The sequence below is a fragment of the Condylostylus longicornis genome, unplaced genomic scaffold (assembly GCF_029603195.1).
Source record: "Condylostylus longicornis isolate FDR11 unplaced genomic scaffold, ASM2960319v2 ptg000005l, whole genome shotgun sequence".
Lineage (NCBI taxonomy): Eukaryota > Metazoa > Arthropoda > Insecta > Diptera > Dolichopodidae > Condylostylus > Condylostylus longicornis.
Window position 1 is genome coordinate 3,125,710 of NW_026577974.1, and position 18,208 is coordinate 3,143,917.

The window sequence follows — 18,208 nt, forward strand, 5'->3', positions numbered from 1 at the left end:
ACCTTTTCCGTGGATGATTTCGGATTGGAAGATCTACGGAAAGCGGAGTTCCGACTTTTCCTGAATTTATTCCGTCTTACCGCCCGGGTTAAAGGAAGAAAATCCTCTCAAGGTGCTGGCGGCAGAGCAGGACAAAATAAAAAACCAACGCGCACCGCGCCGACGACGAACACTTCAGGCCAACCAAAAGAGCCAAAACTCATTGGAAAGTCTGAAGTCACTCCGAAAACGGCGGAAACGGAAGGATCATCGACCAGTGCGCCGGATACAAGCGTGCCGGGGTGAACCAAAAGGGCCCAAAGCCATTGGGAAGCCCGGTGTTGGAAGAGCTAGCGTGGCACCTAGGACGGCAAATGGGGCTGTGGCAGAGCAGGCGCCCATAAATATGCGTAAAAAGGCGGCAATTGGAAGCAAGGCTCATGTAAAGCCTTTGTCTTAAGGGCCAAAGCCCATAGACAAGAGCCGAAGGAAATTATATGGCTGTGAGGTGCATCCAAATAAATCTACAGCATGCTAGGGCATTTACTGATTTCCTCATAGATTTATGAAGGATCACCTCGATATCGCCCTTATCCAAGAGCCTTACATAGTGAAGGATCAGGTTAAGGGCCTAACAGGTGAACTATTGTATGATAATACAATTGGGGGGGCAGGCCTGGGACTTGCATTTTGTTTAGTAAAAGGCTAACGTATTTTCCCATTCCAGATTACTGTTCTAAGGATCAGGTAGCTGCGTTGGTGAAGGTAAAGTCTTCCGCGGGCTGGACAGAGTTCATTGTGTGCTCATCCTACCTCCCGGGAGACTGTGCCCACCCGGACGAGCAATTGAAGAATCTAGTGGACTTTTGTGGAAGGAGGAACTTCCAACTTATAATAGGAAGTGATGCCAATGCCCACTACACCGTCTGAGGAAGCAGGTCCTTGACATCACCCTTTGCACTGAGTTTATCGGCAGTAGGGTTGGTGGATGGCATGTCTCAAATGAGACATCCATGTCCGATCATAGGCAGATTAGGTTTGATATAATGGTTTCCGGGGGTCTGGCAGAAGAAATGTATCGGGTACCCCAATCCACAGATTGGAGTCAATTCGAAACACTCCTCATGGATAGGGTTGGATCCATTCCTGCTTCTGTCAGAACGGTGATCTATATCGAACTGGCCAGCGAGGCTCTGACGGCGGCTATTAATATATATACTAATGCCTACCATGGGAGCTGTCGTGCTAAGCCGAGGCGGAGCAATAGGAAGTGCCCGTGGTGGAATGAAGAGCTTTCAAGGCTTAGACTAAAGACCAGAAAGCTATTCAATAAGACCAAGGCGTCGGGTTCGTGGGAAGAGTACAAAGACTGACTCACGAAATACAATAAAGGAATTAGGAAAGCGAAGAGTATTTCGTGGAGGGCGTTCTGCAAGGGCATTGACTCTCCAGCAGTGCGCGTCTTCACAGGGTGCTTTCCAAAAAGTATGCTGGCGAGTTGGGCCTAATGGAACGGCCTGATGGCTCCATAACTGAAAACGGAAAGTAGACGTTGGAGCTGACGGCGGTAACGCACTTTCCTGACTCGGAGATTCTTCGGAATCACTCAAATGCGGTCATTGAACCGAGGGAATCCTGGCCCAGGAGGGATGACTGGCAACGATCCCGTCTGCTCTTCATGATGAGCAGGACTAGATGGGCTGTTTTTCCTTTCAGGTGATGACGGGGTATATTCTGCATTTTTGCAGAGGGGTTTGCAACATATCGCCAGAGACGTATATTCCGAAGGCGGGTAAGCGACCAAGCAACCACCCAAGGTCTTTCCATCCAATCAGCCTTACTTCTTTTCTATTGAAAGCAATGGAAAAAGTGATTGATAGATTTATACGGGACGATGCACTGGAAAGCAATCCCTTGCATGAATCTCAGTACGCCTATCAGTCAGGAAGGTTTACTATACTCGCTCTGCAGAGCCTGGTGGGGGTCCTTGAAAACTCACTGGAAGTGCGGGAGGTGGCAGTTAGCTGCTTCCTTGATATAGAGGGGATTTTGACAACACTCCATGTGATCTGTGAGTCGTTGCACAAACGAGGGATTGATGCGATGACTAGCAGATGGGTTAATCGGATGCTACAGGATAGGATTATTAAGTCCACCATAGCTGACGATATACTCTTCATCTCCGTTGCACAAGGGTGTCCGCAGGGCGGGGTTCTTTCGCCCTTCCTGTGGTCCATTGTAGTGGATGATCTAATCGCTGCTCTTAGGGGCTCCGGAGTACGTGTCTGGGGATACGCCGACGATGTGGCCTTCGTCGTACGGGGAAAATTTGAGAGCACTATTTCTGATCTTCTACAGCAAAACGTGCTGTGGAGGGGTGGTGCGTTGGGTTAAAAGTAAATCCAAGCAAGAGCACTTTGGTCGACTTCACCAGACGCAGAAGCAGGGTTAGATTAACGAGCCCAATTCTGTTTGGTAAACGTATTAGTTACTCCAGGGAGGTGAAGTATCTGGGGGTAACCCTGGATGATCGTCTCTCCTGGAATACCCATATAGATAGAGTTATCGAGAGGGCTACGACGGCCTTGTGGACATGTAGGAGGTTCATCAGGGGGAACTGGGGAATTAGTCCCAGAATAGCACTGTGGCTATATACGGCCCTTGCTAGGCCCATCGTCACCTATGTGTCGATTGTATGGTGCCGTAAGGCTCAGCAGGCGGGTGAGCGGGCCAAGCTGGAAAAGCTACAGAGCTAGTGACTTACCGACTTCTCTCTGTCGAGGTCAGGGCAGGGCTAAAGTTAGCCCATAGGACTCACAGAGACTTCATTGAGAGCGATCCGATTCTAAGAATAACCATGTCGGATACCTGTCTGCCGCGGTACAACTTCGACCACAAATACAGGGTTCTGTTTCCCGATCGATGGACGTGGGATCGGGGTGGCCCGGTACTTGAGTCGGGTTCGAGCGTGTGGTATGCGGACAGGTCCAAAACGAAGTCGGGTGTGGGTTCGGGTGTATAGGGTGTCCGCCCGGACACGCATGTATATGCAACCCTTGACCCGTATTGCACAGTTTTCCAGGCCGAAATACATGCAATAGAGATCTGTCTGAGAATCAATTTAGAGAAGGGGTATAGAAACCGCACCATTTATGTGTTCTCGGACAGCAGGGCTGCACTGCTGGCGCTTCGTTCAGCTCAGGTTACATCCAAGCTGGTCTGGTGCTGCCTTGCTGCACTTATGGAATTGTCAACGGAGAACAGAGTGGCGCTCATTTTGGTGGCCATGCGGGCAACGAAATTACCGATAGGCTGGCGCGGAGGAGACTGGGGCTGACTTTGTGCAGCCGCTGCCTTTCTGCGGTCTGCCTTCTTCCGCCGTGGGGGCCAGGCTTGCCCCATGTGGAAACAACATGTGGAAACGTGTTGTTTTATACGAAGCTAAATACTTCTTTAGTTTGAATTCTGTTTCAAGTCTGATTTATTTCATTGTCATCATTATTCAGTACATATTCTTATAATCTATTATAGTGCACTTATTTTCTATTTATTTGTGTAAGTAATAAAGCAAGCAATCCTATGTGTTTCAACATCCAATACCGTTTCCACATCCAATACTCCAATACTCCAGTATTTGAAGGACAACCGATGTGTCAAACTGCGTGCTTACAAATATAGAAATAATTTTGCTAAAAATATAGAAAACTTTAGATTATAAGTTATTATAATAAAGTTATGAAATATCAAAAAATAATTTATGATCGCTAGCATCATGAATTCCAATTTATGTTGCTAGCGCAAGTATAATTTATATTTTTTTGATTTTTTTTGCATTTATTCTTGTGTTACTTTACTATACACATTTACGGAAACTATCAACTTACCAGAGTTTCTTTATTAACATATTATTTATGACTGTCATTTGTATATGAAAGTGCTTGATATGACTGACATGCTCGTGTCAGATTTATGATATTCTGGGATATTTTCTTTTAACGGAACAGAGGTCAGTCAAAGAGCGACCTAAAATTTGTTCTCTTTTTCACTTAAGCCTTTATCAATATTCCATTACAGTCACTATTATCATGTTTAACTATTACTGTAATAATTTTTAACCCTTAAAGTGATGATGAAAATTCGTAAAATTACATTTTAAATAATCAAAGAAATTTTGGGTAGGTATGTGAATGTGTGTAATTAAAAAAAGAAAGGCGATATTTTTTGCTCCTTGCAATTAAAAAAAAAAAAGAAAAAAATTTTTTTTTAATTGCATATCTAACCCAGAAACTTGAAAGTTTTAATTTAAATTTAATGGAAAAATAATTAAAAAATAAAAAAATAAGAAAAAAATAGAAGAAAATCAAAATGAAATTCCGACTTTTATTTAAAAATTTACTTTCTTATTAAAAAATTTTTTTAAATGTTTTGTAGGAAAAAAAATTATTTAAAATTTTTTTTTCTCTCATTTTCATATTAAGATTTTTCTTTTTATATTGTTGTCGTGTATACTTGCGTCTTGCATTTACATTCAAATTTTCTTAGACATTAAGGACATGAAAATTTATTATGAAAACTTAAAGTCAAAAGGATATAATAATAATTTTTTTTTTTTTGACACAAGAAGAAGAAGAAGAAGAACGACAAAAAATATGTACGTAATAGTTAAAAAGGAGTTTTTTATTTAAGGATTTTTAAACTTTTGAGTATATCAACGCGATGAGTAAACTTTTTTTATGAGTGAAAAACGACTAGTTAATTATGTAGAATTACAAAAAAAATTTTTTTTACTTGTGTTAAAAGAAAATAAAAGTAAAAGAAAAAAATAAATTAAAAAAATAAGAAAATGAAAGCGAAAAGAAACAGGAATTGAAATGAAAACTAGAAAATTTTCTCAACTCAATAAAAGTTTTTTTTTTCTTTTTTTTCGACGAATTAGTTAAAGGATAATGTTAAATTTCATGATAAAAAGAAAATGTTAAGATATTTTTTTTTCTTTAAATGCAACTATTTTAAAAAGATAAAATAAAAATGAGAGGGAGCAAGAAAATAGAGAAAAAAATGGGAAAAAATTAAAAGAAATTCGCAAAGATGAAATAAACGGTGCGATTAAAAGGACGAACACTTCATTTTATGAGTGTTTTTTTCTTATGCCTTTGACTTTTCTTCTGTTTTTTTTTGTTTTTTTTTTTTATATCATACTGTTTTATATTATATTCTTATATGTTACGCATTATTTTTGATATTATTTTGTATTTTTGCCGTTATCCTGTGCATAGTGTGTTGGTATTTTAAACAAAAATTAAAAAAAAAAAAAAATATATTAAAAAATTAAATATAAGTCTAAAGATAATTTAGTCACAACTGTGATGCGTTTTAATATATTTTGATTTTTAAATATAATTAAAATAATCGTAAATAAAAATGCGATGGAAGGTCTATGTAGAATGTCTGTGTAGATTTGTTTTGAGGAGGTCCCAATACAACTATATGGTCGGCCTGATCTATTGAAATTACTCATATTTACGTGAGCTGTATGCTATTCGTGTTTCATCAAGAGTCTTGAAGGTACTGCAAAGTGAGTTTCACATAAGGATGAAAATTTTTTCCGGGAGATCCACAAAATTGTTTTCAATGTACGAACTTTTTCTTTTCTAAGAAGCGCAATTGAAAGCGGTTATCTGTAGTCTAGGTATTTTATCATAACTAGAAGAATTTTTAGCCAGTGTTCATTAGATTTTGATTCCAATTAGTCTCAGTCTCGTTTGGATGACGGTTTAATGTAATTTACAGAACGGCAAAATCTCAACTCCATCGACTCTAAATACTGCCCCCGACTACATATACTGCCACTAATTCACCTCGACTACAAATACTGCCAAATAATTGTCTATACAATAGCGCCGATATTCGCCCTTCGTCACAATTTATATATGCCAGTCACCATATATACTTCATTCTGAATCCAATCAATTAAAGAGGTTCGAATCGCGGTATATGTGTTACTGCCCTTTTTTTACGATAATATTAATCCTTGAATCGGAATTCAGTATCATATCTAAATAAACAGCTATTCTAAGACAGTAACACTGCAGATAGGATCGTTATTTATTTTTTTTTCATCTAGTAGTGTACCTGTCGAATGAGCACCCTGATAAAACGTTGAGTTATTCGTTTGAGGGTAACATTCATATTTTGAATTTTATTGCGGGAAATTCGTTTTTTTATTTCAATGTTTAGTAAATTGGCAAAATTTCCTATCTATTCTAATTAAAAAATCAACTACATACATATGTAGGTTTGTATATTTATGGTATGTTAACCAATATAAATTGTGTTCAAAACAAATTTCCAAAAAAAATTGTAAACCCTTTGTGAATTGTGATCAAATATTGTTATAATATTTATGTGAATAATAAATTCATTTAATGAGCTTAGAGAATTTTGTTAAAATCTTTGTTTTTCGAAACCACAATTTAATTAATTAAGTAAACAATTTTTTGGTAATTTTTAATTGACTTTGTTCATTTTTTTATATTTTGAGTTTGTGTGTATTTTAAGTATGAAAGAAAAAAGGAAAGCAATGTTTCTACTATGGTTTTTAAAAACAATTATTAGCATTTAACAAATCATTAATTTTATAGTTTTAATTCGGTCAATACCCAATTTATAAATTATTTTCCATATAAAAATTTTTAATTTACAATAAAACCTTTTAATTTTTAAATTGCTGTATATTTTTATTTTGTTATTTTAATATGATTTTTTCTTGTTTTTATGTTTGTTATGCAAGAATATTTAAGAATTTTTAACCGAAGATCCTTTGGCTCTTAAAATACATAACTAGGAAGCAATAGAATTTTTTTATTATAAATTTCTCAAATTCTATGACTTGACATTTAGACGTAATTTTTTAAGCTATTGATATTTGATAATGAGTGTTTCAAATTCTGTTGTTACAAATTTGCTAAATTTTGTACTAAAGTATATTTTCTGAGCAGAGCAATCTGTCGTTCCATTGTATTTATAAGTAGTGAAAAATCATAGTTATCATGCCAACGTGCATTTCTAGGCCATTACTAAGACATCAAAAATTTATGTAGATGGCAGATTCCAGATTGCGGTAATGATGCACCGCGAACTACAGGATCTATTGTGCCCCACCTTCCGAGATCCACTTTTTTGATGAATTCGAGCAAATTTTCCAGGAAAACATCCTACAAAGATATGCTCACCGGAGGGGTTTCACTCAAAACTTTCCCTTTTCTTATGAATGTAGGCTTCACACTCATTGAGAAGGTGCATCGATGTATGCCCCCTTTTCACCAAACTTGTCAGTCCCTAAAGCCAGTTTAAGTGTTTCTTAACCCCGCAATGTCGTGTCAGGAAATCCTTGAAAATTCTCGCATGATTCTTCGGCATCCTTGCGATTGCCTTAAAGTGCTCCCTATTGTAACTACCCAAAAGCCCTTTTGGTACCTGAAGCTCCGAACGTACCTTCCATATCCAGCCTTTTCTCCTCCTCCACTTTTCTCCTCCAAAATAAACTGTTTTCTTAAGTTTTACGAAATCCCATTATATATAATAGTTACCTGGTAAACTACTCAGTTCAGAGACCCGTGCATTTTTTGTCAATATAATGAAAAAAAGTTGATTCAAATAACTGCCTTGCGCAGCTCCGGATATAGATACGGGAAGGCACAGATATTTCTGTTTTAGAATGTTGTTACGTTTGGAACTTGATGTCTTCAGAACGCCTCCTTTATATTATTTAAAGCGGTCTGTAAAAAAAAATTAAAAATAAAAATAATAAAAAAATTTCTGTTGAAATTTAAAATATTTTGTTATTTTGGCCAGACTAAAGTGGCTTTGTTATTTTCTTATTTTCAAATCTCTATTTCCCATAGCATACGTCAACAAAATATTAAAGTTTACCACAACATATATGCATGTACAAGGAAATATATATATTTATTACAAATACTTACAATGGCTCAAGTATTATGTGTGCATTTTATGTTTGTTTAAATAAATTTATTTTAATATACATAAATAGGTACAGTTTTTTGACACCCATATAAATACGTGCATACTCATGTATAACATTTGTATACGCTATTTGTATATAAGTTTATTTGTTTGAAAATCTTTTTTATATATTTTACGCTCTCTGTATTAAATGGGTAAAAGTTATAATTTATTAAACCTAAACTGTCACCTCCTTTGTGGTTTTATTTCTCTATCTTTTAATTTTTTATTTTTAATATTTTTGTTTTTTTTTATAATAAAAGAGAAACTTTTCATGTAGATCAAAAATAAAGCGCCCCAACAAATTCAAATACAATTTTTATTTGAATAGAGATGGGAAGACAAAATTTATATAGGAAAGAAATAAAAAAGAAAAATGTTAACAATAAAGGCAACAGTAAGAATAGCAAAGCAATATGATAATATAGAGGGAGAGCATATAGTAAGAAATAAAACATTAAAAAGAGCCGCAAGCTAACTATAAAAATATATGTAAAAAAGTTTGCTTCTCTCTTTTTTCCTTTAGTTTTCAATATTTTCAGTTATTCTCTGCACGTCCATTATCAGTTGCTTGCTAGCTGCGTAGTTTCTTCTTCCTTTCTTACTTGCATCATTTTGTTATTCAACTATAATACTTTGTAGTAGTGTGGCAGTTTGGTTTTGCAAAACTTTTCACGAATTCTAAAAACTTTGTGTTTTTTATTTTGGCTTTTTTCTTTTTATATTAATGTAATAGAAGAATTGGAACCTTTTTGTTCTTTCACAACAGAAGCATACAAAACAAACACAAAACAATAAATAGTAAAGTAACCAAAACAAAAACAATATAAAAGGAACAAAATGAAAATGAAAAAAAAAGGAGAGAAAATTATTAATTCTGATTTTACCAAAAAGAAAAAAGGAGAGGATGTGTTTTTGGTAGTGATGGGTAACGCAAATGTAATGCAAATGTTGTGCAATATCTATTATAACAATGTTAAGTTTTCTCTGACTGGGAATATGAAGTGTTTAAATTATGATTGTTGGTTCAGTAATTTTTACGATTTTTTCTTATTGTTCTTTTCTCTTTTTCACTTAAAATTTTTTTACTCGCTTTCACTCGTCTTTCTTTCTCTAGTTTTTTTATTTTTAAATGGTGTAAATTGTATAATGTTGAAATTTAATATTCTTTCAAGTTTACTCCTAAGTATATGCAAATTTCGTGTATTTGAAAGCAATGTTAATTTTTTTTTTCGAAATATTTTTATTATACATACATAGATATTCTAGATATTTCATCTCCCGCTGAATTTATTCTTTTTTTTTTTTTAATTAGTAAATGAAATATTTTGATGAAATTAATTAGGGTAAATGTAATTTATTAAAAATAAAATAATTGGAAGAATGTGTAGGTAAGATACTTACCAGACAAAATTAGTGGTGAAATTAAGAAAATTATATTTTAATTAATGGGGAGTTTTTTATTTTCTTTTCCCTATTAAGATATAAATTCAACGGTCCTTTTTAAATAAAAATTCAATGTAAAATGCAAAATATTTCATTACTTTAGCAAATTAAGAGTACACAAATTAGGAAATATGAGTATTCTGTTTCGATTTATAACTATTTAACAAAGTCTTGACACTGTTGGGAGTTTAAATTCATTTTGCTTAATGTAGAGACAATAGGGGAAATGGACAATCTCTTTATTATTGCCTTTTTCAATCTCTGTTTGGTGTTCTCTTTATAAAAACAAAATATTCGTGTTGAGCTTATAACAAAATTATGTTATATAGAGCTTTACTCTTTTAGTAAAATCAGAGTGTTGAACGGAGGATTCTAATTATTCGAAGACGCAAAAATTTTGTATTTTTGAGAAAAAATGTGATGTTTCTTGAAAAAAATTGTAAAAAAACTTCTCATTTTTCGTATATTTTGGATAAAAATCTTTTAAAGAGAATAGAAAAAATTGTTGAGAAAAAATTGCTGTAAGTCTAAATAAAAATTCACCTCAATTTTATTTATAAAATTCTCCAAAATTATTTTGAATTTTAACTTTTCCCCACTTTTTTTTTCATTTATAATTAACTAAGTTTACTTGAACTGAAATACGACTTTATAATCTCATTATAATAGAAGAGAAATATTCTCTTTTTTGTATGTCGATTAAAGGTATTCTATTTAAAAATTGAAAAACAATTTGCTTTTGATAGTTTTGCTTGCATATTTTTCCATTAAAAGTGAAGAAAAAAAATAAAACCAAAAAAAGAATTAAAACAAAATTTATTTAACTTCATTATTGAATACGCCTGGAATCATTGTAATTAGCACATTTTGCAAAATGATGAATGATTTTGCAAAAATTGGTTATTCTAATTTCACCAAGCCTAGCTAACTGGCAGTTCAATGTAATGTTCTAAGTACACGTCGAGTTACAAAATTAAAATTTCGAAACATAACGACCAAAAAATTTTAAAGTTTATTTCTTCTTTATATAGACACATTTAAGTGCTACCAAATGTCAAATATAAATAGGAGCAGCACTGTTTCAAGTCGAACAAGATTTTTCTCCCCCATCTTCTTTAAACTTGAAATTTTCATCTCATTGAGCATAACCGAAAGGGAATTTAGAATTTTTATTCAAACTGCATTGATTTATTAAGAATTTTCTTTTTTTTTAAATAAATTCTCAGGTGACTTTTTAATTCCCCCTTATTTTTGCACTGCTTTGCTTGCCGTTTTTTCTTTAATATACTTTGTGTGTATATACAAAATCTCACTTAAAATACCTTGATGTATGTATAAATATTTGTGCATAAAATGTCTTCTATGCATACCAATTAGTATATTAATGTACATTGAATTTGCCATATAAAAGAATAATAAATACAGAACAGGTATAGGTTAACGGTGCAAAAAAAAAAAATAATGATAACAAAATAATCAATACGAACACGAATATACGAACGTAATAATAAAAATAACAAAAAAAAACGAAGCAGGAAAAAAAAATAAAGAGTGTTGTAGACTTTTACAAATGATAGAAACAACTAAACGTCAAATTGGCGTAATTAATTTAGTGCTATGCAAATTAGTAAGCTAAAAATAAGAAAAAAAAATCAAAAATAAAAAAAAAAAAGTTCCTTGCATAGCATAGCAAACGATTCCTTTACTTCGATAACTTTCGACACGTACTTTAAACAGCAAGGATATTTTGTTATCAATATATGTATGGATGTATGCATGTATTGATATATACTTAAGATGTGTAAGGAAAATACGTTTGTATTAGGATCACTTTAAATTTAAAAATGTTTGAAATATAACAGAATACTAATTATTGGAATAAAATGTTCGGAACAGATAATCTTGCAGAACCAATAACTTGCCTGCAATTAGCTATTTCCTTACATTCAGATTCAATCATAATAATTTTTTCCTGTAGAATCATGAAGTCCCTAGTTATACTAGACTTCAAAGAAACAATATGTAAATCCACGTCTTTGAGGCGGCCAATTGAGGCCAACATCGCATCGATATTATAAATAGATTCTGAAGTTTTTCCGAAATTCGACGATGTGGGCCGATTAACTTTGTCCATAAGTAACTTGCACTCACATCTATAAGGAAATTTCAAATTTATCTTTAAAAGGCAGAAACAAATTTATCTTTAATTAATGCCTTACAAGCATTTATCTCCTCTGGTACATTTTGAGGGATTTCCATTTTAATTTCTCTCATGAAGGTCATACACAGTTCAGAACTTCTTGCCTCACTATAGGGAGTACTACGGTATATATTACCTTACAAAATGTAAAGTAATTCACTTACCGTAGATAAATATACCGCAGTATTTCTCGGTAGAGGGAAGTACTACGGTATATTTACCTTACAAAATGTTTGAAGAAGTTTTTTTTTCAAATTATTTTCAAAAATTCTAAAATTGGAAAATTATTGATTAAATTTTTTGTAGGTGTATATTTGCAGAGATTAATGTTTTTACAATGCTATAAGCAATGCATGTATGTATATGTATTTAACAACACTATAATGCACACATACTCGTACATGACGAAAGTAATTATTTAAAAAAAATTTAGGTCTTTAAAGCTTGTTTTCTTTTTCTTATTTTTTATATTTTTTTTATTCTTTCCCTAATTTTCGTTTCAACCACATTTTCTTTAAAATTGAAAAATTTACATATACAATTAACACGAAATAAAGGAAATTTTTTAAAAATAAAGAATGAAAAATCAAAAAAAGAAAGAAACAAAAACGATAAAAACGTTCAGCCCTTTCTGTTAAATTATAGGATACTATGTTGCGTTAAGCAATAATATAGAATATAGAAAAGAAAACGTAACTTCGCCACCGTTAGAGCAAAGCCTCCCAGCACCTCTCCCTTCAACGATCAAGAGCATCACCCTCTCCCAGGAGGTGCACTGAGGTCTCTCCATACTCCCCACAGAATCTGCAAGTATCCTCATTTTCCAGGCCCAGCCGACTGAGGTGTTCCCTAAGCCTGCAGTGACCCGTCAAAGTGCCGATGAGGACTCTCACCTGGAGCTCCTTGGCTTGCCGCAGCCCCGGAAGACTTCTCCAGCGCTCCGACCGCCTTCTTTCTGATTCCTTCCTTAATTCCCAAAGAATAGTATGTGGTCCGATTCCACAGAAAGGCTCTGGCCCAAGAAGAGGTGTGTTTGCCCCCTTCCTTGCAAGCGCATCAGCGGCCTCATTTATTTCCACGCCCACATGGCCTTCGCTGCCATCTCCACAACAAGGTGCAAGGGAGTTAGTCCCAAAATCACCTCCATTGCCGCCGTTGGACAAGTTCTCATAGCCCCTGTGATGCAGACGCAAACAAAAATGAAACAAAAACGAGAGAAAATGCAAGTTTTAAGCGCAGACGTTCTCACAAAATAGTGTAGTAAATATCATTTTCAATACTTTTTCGAGTCGAATATATGAGAATTGAGAAGTAGAACATGATTTTGAAATGTGGCCGAAAAATATAGTCAAATTTCATGATGAAATAGAGGGGCTCGTTTCGACTAAAGATGACAAAAAGTGGTGTCGGATTGAATTAATTATTAAATAGTGTTTAGTAAGTCTAAATAACGAAGGAAAAATAGGGAACTCTGCAATATTTTGGTATGCCGTTTAGAATTAAATTAAGCTATAGTCAATATCAGTCAACATGAAGAGTTCTTACAACACGGAATATGGAGAGTACTGCTTGGTGATTATAAACTAAATTTCAAAAAATGACGAATTTTTAATGGAAAAACAAAAAAATAAACAACACATAAAAAAATTATGATGTGTATAAATGATACCGCGTTCGTTAAACTATTATAACATCCTTTTCACTTTATTTTTTTTTACTTTTTGGGGTCGGAGATGAAATTATGTTATTGGCTTTTATCATTATAAAAATTATCGTTACCTACCTGTCTGGTGTTGCATATTATTCTTATATTATAGAGGAAAATAATTAATTTTTATATTTTTTCATTTTATTTTTTTATCATAAAAAATATTAAAAAATAGCGAAAATCAAGTGAAAATTTATTGATTTTATATTATTCTTATGTATTTGTATATGTAAACGTTTATGTAAATGCCGTTATTATCGTATATAATTTAAAACATTTTAATAACGCTATTGAATTAATTAAGGAAATTGTTTTTTTTATTTTTAATGTTTTTATAATTTTCGTTATTTTTTTTTATATTTCAATAACGTGTATAGCTGGAGGAAATTCGTGTGCTTAAAGATTTCAATATTGAATAAATTATTATGAATAAGTTATGAATATAAATAATGAAACAGTTTTCGGTTGAAATTCTAATAAAAATTTGTAGTAATTTTTTTTAAAGTAATTTAAACGAAATTTTATCAAATTAATGGCTTCAATGTATGTGGGAATTGTGCTTATATTTAAAATAGAATTTACATGAGGTTGGTTCGTTGAAGTGGCCGGTATAACAGGCGTAAATGCGCCGTTTTCCTATTAATACCCCGTGATCACGGGTCATCATATAGCGTATGCTTACAGGTGGCCTATTGTAATCCTTTTGAGGAACCTGATTTATTACCTGATATCCGACGCTGTCAAAGTTAGTGAAAAAGGGTTTATTTCTTACCTACTTACCTGAGTCTGCGATACGCCTCGGGTAGTGTTCCTCCTGAAATGTCGGCAGGAGTCCACCTGGTTTCCTAATACGTATCTTGAAGAATGAATCGGGACTTAATAAAACATTTTGTTTTCAAATGGATATATAGGATAATCCGCTATATAATGAAAACATTCTATTTATCCTGAATAATTTTATCCTGAATATAAAAGGGACTCTTGCTTCTTGTCCAAAACTATTCACTCCATTGTTATTGTTGATCTCTTAATGTTAACAATATTTAAATATTTTTTAAAGGATTGAATTAATTTCATTGTAAATATGCAAAGTTATCAACACGATAAATCAACCTGTTTATTTAGATTCAAAAAAATTCTTGGATAGCAAACTACTTGGTAAAAAACTATAAAACTTTAAAAAAAATTTTATTTAAATTTTAAGAAGAAAATAAAAATTATGCTGCTGCTGCTGCTGGTGCTGTTGAATATAATAAATTCATTTTTTTTTTGTTTTCTATATATACAAAAATAAAAAAAGAACAAAGAATAATTCCTGTTTCGGTCAGATGACGCTTTAAATCAAAAACTTTGTGAAGAGAAAAATAGCAAACCACAGAAATTAAATGGAACAGATGAGAAAAAATGTATACAGAAAATTAATGCGAAATAAGAACGCAAACCTTATTTATTTTTGCATCAAAAATAAAATAAATTATAACTGTGCTGTTATGTTTGCACTTGTGTAGTGAACTATGATGTCAAGCACTTAACTAAAAATGCATTTTGAAAACACAACACGGTGTTTTCTATATCATAAGACTAGTAAATACATTGGAAGCTATAGTTGTGGCAAAAATTGATTTCTAATGGGATTATGACATGACCGGCCCCCATTAAGTATCCCCCATTTTATTTTTGGTATGAATTCAATAAAAAAACCGAACCAAGAAGCGAATTATTTGAACTTTGCCACACTTATTTCATAGACAGATAGTCTGGAACCTGGATAAAGTTAACTTCTTTGTAAGTTTTCACAACAAAAAAGAAGTTTTTGTCAAAATCTGGGTATATCAAATTGGGTGTAATCGCAAAACCTTTCCTCTTGCATACAAAGCGGTCGAAAAAAGGAATTTTTCTTCAATTTCTACATCAGTATCATTAGAAACACTGTTATATTCCACAGAAAATTGTATTCAAATTATTTAGAAGAAAATTTCTCATTTCAATATAAGTGGGACTCTACATAATATTTCACCACTTCAAACTTTTCAGCCTTTAGAACTTTATCAATTCTTAAGCACCCTTTATATTAAGGAGTGCTGAATTTTTTTTTTATATTAAGTTCTAGTGAGATTCATACACACAATAGACTAGAAAATAAAGATGAAAAAGAGGACATTTTTCTTTACCGTTGTTTTGTACAGCTTTTTCCCAATTCTGGATGCTTTCTTAATAAACTGACGATATATGTGTGATAAATATTAGTTAAATATACGGTTGACTTGTTGAAAATTTTTGTATAATTTTTATTTAAATCTCTTTCTTTACAAAAAATGTAGATATCGTGTCAGTAACAGTTCAAACTATAATGTTGCGCACATGTTAATTTATTGATATTTCAACAATTTCAATGTTTCAATAAATTTTTTTTAATTGAAATTTTTTTCAATAAAATAAATGCACGAATATTTCAATCAGAGTTATTAAATTTAATGTGGTTTTAAAATCTGTTCATTGGCCGCTGTCGACTGAACTATCCTATGCACAAGCTGGGACTTACAGTGGAGTACTTTTGTAGATTCTGTCAAAAGCAAAAAGAAACGGCGAAACAAATTATTTTAAATATGAACTGTTTACCTGCCTCTTATACATGGAATTTGCTTGCGCGAAGGCTTTGTGGGTTTTTAGCTGTTATGGTGTTAAGTACTTTTTGATCGTTTTGTGGAATCGGATAACATATAATTCGTGGAGAGTTAAAAAAGAAATTGTAAAGGAGGCGTTCTGCGCTCTGAAGCGGCCTTCCCAGGTTGTGGTAGGCCGAAGAGCTTCTGGGGAATTATAAACAGGGAAGTTCATAAAATTGAGCGGGTAGCCAAGTAAGCTAAGTCTTGACGGAACATTGCAGGATTAGAAGTCCTCTGCCAAGCCTAGAAAGCAATAGTGCTTGCAGATTTTTAAGTGAGGATGAGGAGACTTCAGTGCACCTTCTCAAGGATTTTGGAGGCTTCACCCGCACAAGAAAGAAATACTAGGAAGCAAGGTCTGCCAGGTTTTGCAAGCTACTGAAATTGATAAGAGTGGCTTTCCATTAGGTGTTGAGGAGGCCTGCAGCACACATAGTGGCGGACACAGTATATTCTTATTTGCTGGTCGCAATTCGCTCAATCTATTTTATGTTCCTCTACTAGAATTTAAGTATCAATATTATTGAGGCGGTATGAGTATACTAATAAATGTACTTGATATTAGTTTGGATTGATTTACATTTAAATTTTTGAGAAAATTTCAAAATTTTGCCTTTTTTTTAGAAAGAAAACTTTTAATTTGATTCTTGTTATCTTAGAAAGTAGGTTAGTTGCGTGTATCGTGAAATAATTTAATGATAAAAATTTTTATTTTTAAATGTGGTTGTCTTTTGCAATAATGTGCACGGTTTGCTTGTTCTCTACATACAAAAAAAACTCAATTCTTCTCTAATTCGATTTAGTTTTCAATTCAATCCACAAGTTTTTTTCTTACGTGCACCCAACGAAATGCATTTTTGTTCAAAAATTTCTTTCTATAACTCAATAACGAAATTTTTTTTTTTAAGAAATTGCATTTTTGAAAGTTTTCAATTGAAAATTGCAAAAACTAACGCGAAAAATTGCGTCATAGTTAAAATTTGAGAAAAAAATAAAAATTTTTCTTTTATCCTATTAGTTTAATTTCTCTTTGGAAAAACTTTAAAAATTAAAAGTGGAAAAATTTGTAAAAAAAAATGTCTTTTGGTTAAAAAATTCAACTTGGAAATCGAATACGCAGGTTTTAAACTTCTACTTAATGATGTTACCTGAGGAAGGTGAAATATTTATGTTGTCGACTGTTTTATGATTGACCTTTGAGGAAGAGAAGAAGTCAACTAAACTTCATTACTTAAGTCTTTTTGTTAAGCCGGAGCTTACAGACAAGGCGTTATATTACAAGCAGGCATGCCTTTCTCAAACAAATTAATAAATATGCATTTGCAAGGCAGCCGGAAATACCTTTTACTAGGATTTCTAAAATGCTGTAGTTATTCTGGTGCTAGAAAAGGAGTCAAGAAATCAAAACAATTCGCAATAAAACTAAAAGAAATTAAGTAATTTTGAGCAATACTTTTGAGCTCCGCATCACGGGACGCTTTTTTTTGTTCTTTTGTAGGTGTGGCTGCTTATTATATGATAGATAGTTTGAAAATTATGTGGAATCGCAATAGTTGATTGCTGGGTGAATAGTAATTATAGAAGTACAATAAATGATCAGTAACGATAAAGGTGTTGATCCAATCCACTCTAGAAACTATATTAAACAAGACAATATTATTTTGCTGCTGGCATTATTCTGCTGGCAATTAAATAATAATCCTTTAAAACTTCCTTTGTAATTTCAATAATCTTCATATTATTTTAACTTGCATTTATTTGAACTATATGAAATGCAAACTAAAATTTTTTTTATTATTTTCTTTTCCATTTTTTAATTTTACCAACTTTTCTAATAAATTTTTGATGCTATACTAACATTTATGTCCGTTAATGGAAGATCCTCCTTTGAAAGTTTGACGCAATTGTGTGGATGGAATCTAAACCTAGTAAATTATAAGTGTTTTTTTGAACCATAATTAAATATGTGACGACTTGTTAAATGTTCACAATTTAATTTTAAAAAGCTGGAGGTGAGACATAAAAAACAAACAAAGAAATAGATTAGAATTTTTTGTTTGTAAAAACAAAAGAAACAAAAGTGGCTAGAAAAAAATGGTAGTGTACGAGATAGTGTGTTCGTATAAGGTATTAAAAAATTAGATAAAAATAGAATATATAGAAGCTCGTGAAAATTTTTGGATG